Below are 8418 nucleotides of genomic sequence, written 5' to 3'. Positions count from 1 at the left end.
TCAGGAAACTCCAGATGAAGGAGCCCCGATGCGGTTGAACAGGCAGGTGCACAGAGGAGTTAACCACATAGCCAAGCCAGGGAGGGCCTTCACTCAAGGGCCTACAGCCAGTTCACAGCCAAGACAGGGCTAGTGCCCAGGCCGCCCATAAACTTATCTGAGACTCTGTTTCCCTGTCTCCATGATGATGGGATCAGGCTGGATCGCTGGTTTATAGGCTTGATATGAATCAAGTCACAGGGAAGGGGAGCGGATGGGCTCGGGGGGCGTCCTCTGGCCCTCCTTTCTCTTCCCCAGATCCACTGGGCCCACTCTTACCTGTTCTCTTCTGAAAGAAAGGTTTTAAGGCTTCAAAAAAAAAAATGTTTTGAAAGTCCCTGCCCTTTCCAGCTCCTACCGTCTCAGCCCTGGGAGTGTAAAGTGCTACAGATTGTTAGTAAGTCTTTGAGCAACACTGAGAAAGACAATCTGAGCATTGACATGGAAGAAACCACCACCATATATCTCCAAAGAAACGGCCGCGGGTCTCAGGGGAGCGCAAACACCCATCCCCAGGAAATAGGACAGCTTCTGCCACTGTCACCCTTGGGAGCTGTACAAAGAAATCCCAGGACTCCCCCTGCCCTCCTGGCCACCCTCTGTTTACACCTTCCGCGTAAATGCCCACTGTTTACATCCAAAACTCAGACACAAAACAACCACCTTAAGAAAATAAATAGTGATAAGAAATAAACATTGCGTGAGGCAAATTTATTCACATGGGGCTCCACAGGCCACTTTGTGGTCAGCCAGGAGGGACGCTTTTGCCATACCACGACTCCAGTGGGGAGCCGGGCTATGCAAACATGGAAATCTTCCAAGAGCCTTACTGGCCCCCAGGGCTCAGAGGGTGGCAGAGTGGAGAGCAAAGGTGACCGCAGCCACCCCAGCCCCACAGGCAGCCTGGCTCGGGCTGGGCAGGAGAGCAGCTCGGCTGGAGGCGGAGGGGGAAGTGCCCAAGAGGCTGATGACATCACCACCCAGCCCTTGAAAGATGAGCTGTTCTCGCCGCCACTACAGCTCTGGCCTCTGGGCTCCAAGGAGGGGTGGGGACGGTGGGGACGTCAGGCTGCCTCGCAGTACCCAGGGAGTGACTGAAGTGCCCATGCTGCTTGCTCCGGAGAAGGTGGGTGCCGGGCAGGGGCTGGTCCAGCCGCCTCACCTTTGCTGGGAGGACAAGCTGTCCCAGCTCAGAGGGAAGGAGGGCAGGCAGCGGGGAGAAGTTTCCCTCTGGTCATGGGGAGTTGGGAAAAGTTCCCTTCCTTCCGGAGGGGAGGTCTGACAGGCAATGGGAAGAAGGGTTCCCAGCAGGAGGAATCGCCCTGTTTGTCTGTTGTAGGGTTCTCTTCTCTGAATCAAAGTGACAGACAGGCTTGTGTGTGTCCAGCGTGGGAGGGATTTCGTGATTGGATTTTCACATAGTTTGGGTGGACACCTTGGAGTAAGGCAGCGAGGCGTGGTGCAGCAGGGACGGGTGCTGGGTGGAGGCGCCAGAACCTGGCTTTTCACTCACAGCCGTGCCACTCGTTGGCCCTGTGTGACCCTGGACAAGCTACTCAACCTCTCTAAGCCTCAGTTTCTCTGTCTGCAAAGCAGCCTGCTCGCTGGCTCCCGGGGGATGGCAGGGTTAAATCAGAAGCAGGCGGGAGGGGTTAGTGAATACTGGCTGATGTGCCTCCAGGAGGCAGGTGGTGGTGACTATCTCAGAAGGACTTAGTGACCCTCTTCCCATGGTCCTCGCTGATCGGGATAGGGGGGCAGGATGGTGCAGGGGTTCCGAGCACCGGCTTTGCATCCAGCCCAGGTTGGAGTTCCAGTTCTGCTCTCACCCTGTGAGTGACGTTTTTGGGCGAGTTATTTTGTCCCCGTCTCCCGAGCTGTAAAGGAGACCTGGTAATTCATCTTTGTGGAAAGACAGAGGTAGGCTCTTGCCTGTGGAGCACCACGTGTATCACAGGCACTAAATAAATGGCAGCCGTGGTTTGAGTTGCTGAAGAGTAGGTCGCTTGCGCAGCCTGCGTGGAGGTGGACAGCAGGTGTTGCTGTTCCGGGCAGGTCAGAATGTGCCTCACTGAGTCACAGGCCGCCTGTGGCTCGCCAGCCTACAGGAAGTGGGAACTCTGGCATGGGTGTAGGGTGATGGGGGGCTCCCCAGCCAACCCCACCCCAATTCCATTTCTGAGTGGGAGAAGGGCTTAGGTGGCAGGGGGACTGTTGAGGACCCCAGAGGACATTGCTAACATCCCCTGCCCCAGGTTCTCTGGAGAAAAACCTGTGCTGTGTCCTTCAAGCCCTGGCAGCAGCAAGAGACATTCCACAGTTGTGAGCCCCATAAGCTTGGAGGAAGCATTTGCTGTTTCCCCTGCTTGGGGAAAGACAGCCAGGAGTAGGCGTCTGTGGATGAAAAAGAGGAAGCATGTGTGCTGTCCCCACAGGCAGGACCCCAGGCCTCATCCCAGCTCTCCCTGCAACCCTGCACTCCAAGCCTCTCACTGCACAGAGGAAACTGAGCCTCAGAGCGGGGACACGACCTCAGCCAGCCCTCCACTCAGTGTCCAGGGAAATCCCTCAACCTCTTTGGGGTTCAGTCTCTTTGGGATTCCCTTCCTTGCAAACAGGAGGAGGTTCCCATGGCTGGGCCTGCACAGTGGGTCTGAGGACTTTGAATTTGGTTGTTGCCTGCCAGTGGGATCCAACATGGAAATATTAGGTTGGTGCAAAAGTCATTGCGGTTCTTGCCATTGAAAGTAACACCAAAAATCGCAATGACTTTTGCAACAGCCTAATAACCGCACCACATGGTCTCTGCTAACACAGTGACTGACTCAGTAACAAGTTCGAGGGCTCCAGGGGTAACATTAGGGCAGCCCCCTCACCTATGCTGCTTGTGGTCAGGGAGGGGCCACCTGGGTGGAGCGGTGGGAGCCCTGCAGACTTGCCTGATGTCGTAGCCTATTTGAGCTGCTATAACAAATACTTTAGACTGGGTAATTTATTGAAAAACAGACATTTACTGCTCACAGTGCTGGCGGCTGGGGAGCCCAAGGTCAAGGCGCTGGCAGATTGGGTGTCTGGTGAGGACCTAGTCCTCATAGGTGGCATCTTCTATGCATCCTCTTATGGTGGAAGGGTGAACACGCTCTCCCAGGCCTCTTTTAAAGAGCACCAGTTCCGTTCACGAGGAGGGGGGCCTCATGATCTCATGACCCCCCAGAAGCCTCACCTCTTAATATCACCACCTTGGGGATGAAGTCTCAGCAGGTGAATTTTGGAGGGACACAGGCATTCGGATCATAGCACCAGGAGACTCTGGTTTTCAGAATGAAAGCAGGGGCATCATCTCTCCTCTCAAGCTGCCTCTTCTGCACTCAAAATGATGCCCAGCCCAACATGGGTCAGTGTTTGCTGAAATGCTGAATGGTTAAATGAATAAATAAATATTGCTCATATAGCAGGCAATAAAAAAGTACACAGGGGCCGGGCGCGGTGGCTCAAGCCTGTAATCCCAGCACTTTGGGAGGCCGAGACAGGCAGATCACGAGGTCAGGAGATCGAGACCATCCTGGCTAACACAGTGAAACCCCGTCTCTACTAGAAAAATACAAAAAGCTAGCCGGGCGCCTGTAGTCCCAGCTACTCGGGAGGCTGAGGCAGGAGAATGGCGTAAACCCAAGAGGCGGAGCTTGCAGTGAGCTGAGATCTGGCCACTGCACTCCAGCCTGGGCGACAGAGCGAGACTCCTTTTCAAAAAAAAAAGCACACAAGCACACAGGACCTATCACTAAGTGAATGAAGCCACTCTGAAAAGGCATATGCTGTATGATTTCAACTATATGTGACATTCTGGAAAAGGCAAAACTATGAAGACAGTAAAAAATAAAAAAATCAATGGTTGCCAGGAATTAGAGGGAGGGAGGAGAGAGCTGGAGGAGAAAACCAAAGGACTTTTAGGGCAGTGAAACTTCTGTATGATACTATAATGGTAGATACATGTCATTATGCATTTGTCCAAACCCACAGAATGTCCATCACCAAGAGCGAACCCTGATGAAAACTATGGACTTTGGGTGATGATGATGTGTCAATGCAGGTTCATCAATTACAACAAATTGACTGCTCTTGTGGGGGATGTGAGTAACGGGGGAGGCTATGCATGTGTGGGTGCAGGAGATATACGGGAAGTCTCCGTACTTTCTGCTCAATTTTACTGTGAATCTAAAACTGCTCTTAAAAAAGAAAAAGGCACACAGGGCAGGTCTGCATGTTGCTTTGAGGATTCAGAAGGCGCTTAGGACAATTACAGTACCTCAGGGTCATGAGGCAAACAATCAGACCTGCCAAGACTTAAGGCCCCAAATGCATCACTTCTGACATCCACTCGGTCCCGGAATCCCCTGTCCCGTGAATATCCATCTTAGTGTGCACGCCTCCAAGAATGGGGAGCTCACTACTTTGCAAGGCAGCCCATTCCATCTCAGGAGAGTTCTACTATTTAAAAGCTCTTCCTCCAACTATCCCCCACTGAGCAATGGGCCCACTTCCGTTTCCTCAGGGTTTGCACCATTCTAGTCCTGTTGCTTCTCTCTGAGCTAAATATCCGCAGCTACTGAATCTGCCCTCCATGAAAAGTGTTAAATCCTCAGTTCCTCCTCTGAGTTCCTCTGGTTTTCCTGGGGACCTAAAGCTCTGCTTCCCCAAAGCACCCACTCCAGGGTTTCTTTCTAGAACAAACCTAAGGTGTGGAATATTTCTTTGACTCTTTCATCACTGATGGCTCTGGAGGATTCTGGAGGCTAGAAACGTGTACCCACCTACCCCCACCCACCTCCGCATACATTCCAAAAAAGTCATCACAGCATAAAGCAGGGTGGAACAAACACAGCTCTGGATTTGAATTCCACCCCTATCACTTACCTACCAGGAAAGTTCTCTGAGCCTCAGTTTCTTCTCCTGTACAATGGGGATCATCATTCCTGTTTTTGAGGATCACTGGGAGGCTGACCTCTGATTGTGCTGATGTAGTGAAAGCGAGTGTCAGGCACACTGCAGGAGCTCAGGTACCAGATAGACGGTCTACAGAGGCAGGAGTGAGGATCTGGAACGGTCACAGAGATTGCATTTGCCTTACAGTAAGGCCACAGCTGCTCGAGGGTGTCCAGAAAAAAGCCCTCTCTGACATGCACACGCTCCTGTGTCCAGGCAATGAGCCTGCAGGCACTGATAGCAAGAGTCCTTCTCACGCTTCTCTTCAGGGCTCAGACTTTAGATTCACTCCGGCCTGTCCCATCCTATTCACTGCCAACCCCTCTGACCCTCTCTGATCTGTGCCACCGGTGAAGGGCAGTGGGGAGGGGGGGAGGCAGGGGGCACAGAGAAGTGGCCCAGCTGAGCGACATCTGGAAATGAGCAGTGCCTGCGGGGACGTCCGTGCGGTGTTGTGACCTGCACAGCGCCAGGCTCCAGCACAGCCCTGTCGCTTCTGTGGTTGCTGTCATGGTCATGAGCTTGCTTCTCCTCTTCCCTGTGGGTTTCCTAAGGGGTCACACTCCAGTGGCAGGGGTGGTCTGCTGGAGAAAGACTAAACTTTATTGTACATTAGAAGCACCTGCAGGCTGGTCACCCACGCAGGTGTCAGGGCCCTGCTCTGGGGACTGTGATTTGAGGTCTGGGTACTATTCACTGAAATGACAGACTGTGGCAAGTCTCAGTCAATTGAGGTTTACTGAGTTGATAAGCTTCAAATGACGTTTATCGAGAGTTTGAGGGTACACCTGGGAAAAACACAAACCACAGAAAATATGTGTGGCCTATGCCCTCTGAAGAGGTTTTCCTGAGGCTTAGTATTGTAAATCAAAGAGAAACTGACTGAGGCAGGTCTCAATTATTTTTAAAGTTTATTTTGCCAAGGTTAAGGACGCACCCAGGAAAGGCGGACACAAAATCACAGGAAACATCTCTGGCCCATGATTCTTTCAAAGAAGGGGCTTCACTATTTAAAGGGAAAAGAGCAGGCGGTAGGGGAAAGAGGGAGGAAAAAGAGGGGAAAGGTAGCATAAAGAAGCAAGCAGTAGCACCCCTTTGAGCCTTTTCATTCACTTCACTGAATGCACATTTTTCATGTGAAAGAAGCAGGTGGAGGGATCATCAATTCGGCGTTCACCTGGTGCTCAGTCAATCTGCATTTTTATATAAGATAAAATAATCACAGGGCTGGGCACTGTAGCTCATGCCTATAATCCCAGCAGTTTAGGAGGCCAAGGTGGGTGGATCACCTGAGGTCAAGAATTCAAGACCAGCCTGTCCAACATGGTGAAACCCTGTCTCTACTAAAAATACAAAAATTAGCCAGGCATGAGAAGCTGAGGCAGGAGAATCATTTGAACCCAGGAGGCAGAGGCTGCAGGGAGCTGAGATCGCACCGCTGCACTCCAGCCTGGACGACAGAGCAAGACTCTATCTCAAATAATCATAATCATAATCATAATAGTAGCGTATAGGAAGCCGTCAGATATGCACTCGCCTCAGGTGAGCAGAGGGATGACTTTTGGTTCTATCCTTTGTCCCATACCTGGGAAGCTAAGCTGTTAATTTACATCATGAGGGTGAAATACAACACAGCTGCTTGAAGGTAAAGATCTCGGGGCCCACAAGGAATTTCCCTGTGAGCAAAATGAGATGGAGGGAAGTCTTATCCACTTGGACACAAAACAGGAGGCAGGTTGCATGACCCAGCTCCCAGCTGGACTTTTCCCTTTGGCCTAGTGAGTTTGGGGTCCTGGGATTTTAATTTTATTTTTCTTTCGCGGTAGTTACACATGTCCTTGAAGTGGAGAAAGTATGTAGAAGAGGAGGTTAGGCAGAAGGAGGACTCATCTCATCTTGCCCTTGCCTTGCTTTCGTGCTGTACCTGGGGACATCAGCACTATCAGTGTGAATCTAACAGATTTGAGTGTGAGGAGCTAGGCTTGGATTGCGGACCTCAAGTTACAATTGATGTGTCCTTGTTTTGTGGTAAGATCCACATCCTGAAAGAACAATTCTTGTCCTTCTCCCCCCACAAAGCAGGTGCCAATTTCTGAATATTAACTGCTAAAAAAATATACAAAGCATGAGCCTGGATGCTAGGGGCTGAGGGAGAGGCAGGTACTCAGGTGTGGTACTACTGCAGGAGCTCAGGTACCAGATAAGTGTGGGGGGAAATACACTTCCCCCCAACAAAGAACAACAAAGAACAATTTGTGGGGGTAGTCATGGGGAGATATCCGAGGCCTTTTCTTTTCTGTGAGGGTCTGGCTAATGTCTAAGCTTGTGAGATTACAGCTGTCATTAGGAAGAAGGATGACAATATTGCTTGACTCAGTCTCCAGGCTTAACTTTCCCTTTGGCATAAAGCGTTTGGGGGTCCCAAGATTTCTGTTACAGTACCCAAGGACTGGCTAGTATCCTGGGGATTTCAAAACAGATGGGCCACACTTTGAAACAAGCTACCTTAGCAAATGATCTGTCCTGGACCCAAAAGCCACTCTCCTTGGGCCCTTTCTCCGAGTCCCACCAGCCAAGAGACTTGGGGTCCCCACACCTGTTCCTCACTCTCTGACACCTGTGCTTGTGTGCCAGCTGCCTCAGGAAAGACAGAAACCCTCCCCGCTCCAAGTTATTAGCAAATTGAACATCTCCGCAAAAACGTAAATGGACAGATTGTGAAATGCACACAGCTTTCCCTTCAAGGTAGATTTGGGTCCAAACATTTCTGGAAGCATCAGGCCGTGCCCTGCCTCCCCTACCAAACAGGAAGCCCCTTCGGGGAAAAGACTGGGCCTCTCCCTCAGCCCCTAGCATCCAGCCCCCTTGGCACCTGCTGTGCTCTGAGAGTGCAGGGGTCACTCCCTGACCACAGAGGGAGGCTCTCTGGGGTTCTCCCGGAGCCTCAGAGATTGTACCTTATGCATGCACAACTGCACCTGGGGAACATCCCCCCCACTCTGGAGCCCACTGGCCAGTTAGCAAAGTGAGAGGTGAGAGAAGGGACCTCTTGGGTCTTCTTTGAACAGAAAGATTCAGACAGCAATGGCTAGAACACAAGAATAGGGCAGGGGAGGCAGAAGAGGGCCTGCACACCTGATACAGGTGTGCTCACACACGGGCCAGGGCCTGCAGATGAGGGGTCTGGTGCTGATCATTTGTGACAGCCAAAAATAGTGAACACCAGGGGGGACTCCTCAAATGAACTGTAGCTTGAGCACATTAGGGAGATGGACTCTGTGAGGATGATTCCTCTCTCCACCCACTTCCCTTCTCCCTCCTGCCCCTGCTCCTCCTCTTTCAGAAGCCAAGCACAGGGACTAAATCCCTCTCCGCTCCTCCCCTGCTGTGTGACCT

General features: G+C 51.7%; 1 protein-coding gene across 2 annotated transcripts in view; it reads left to right on the top strand.

Annotated features, from left to right (window-relative positions):
* Nucleotides 1-1008: 1008 nt before the first annotated feature.
* The window catches only part of BDKRB2 (bradykinin receptor B2), a 36121-nt gene continuing 28711 nt past the window's right edge, over nucleotides 1009-8418 (top strand). Inside the window, exon 1 of one of the 2 annotated variants that reach the window (XM_011951496.1) lies at nucleotides 1009-1165. The gene's annotated coding sequence lies outside the window, so the exon portion shown is untranslated. The remainder of the gene's footprint in view (nucleotides 1166-8418) is intronic. The other variant, XM_011951497.1, reaches the window with a different exon arrangement.

The sequence above is a fragment of the Colobus angolensis genome, unplaced genomic scaffold (genome assembly GCF_000951035.1).
Source record: "Colobus angolensis palliatus isolate OR3802 unplaced genomic scaffold, Cang.pa_1.0 Scaffold32, whole genome shotgun sequence".
NCBI classification, from domain to species: Eukaryota; Metazoa; Chordata; class Mammalia; order Primates; family Cercopithecidae; genus Colobus; species Colobus angolensis.
Note: the sequence above shows the minus strand (reverse complement) of the source record. Positions and strands in the feature narration are given on the sequence as shown.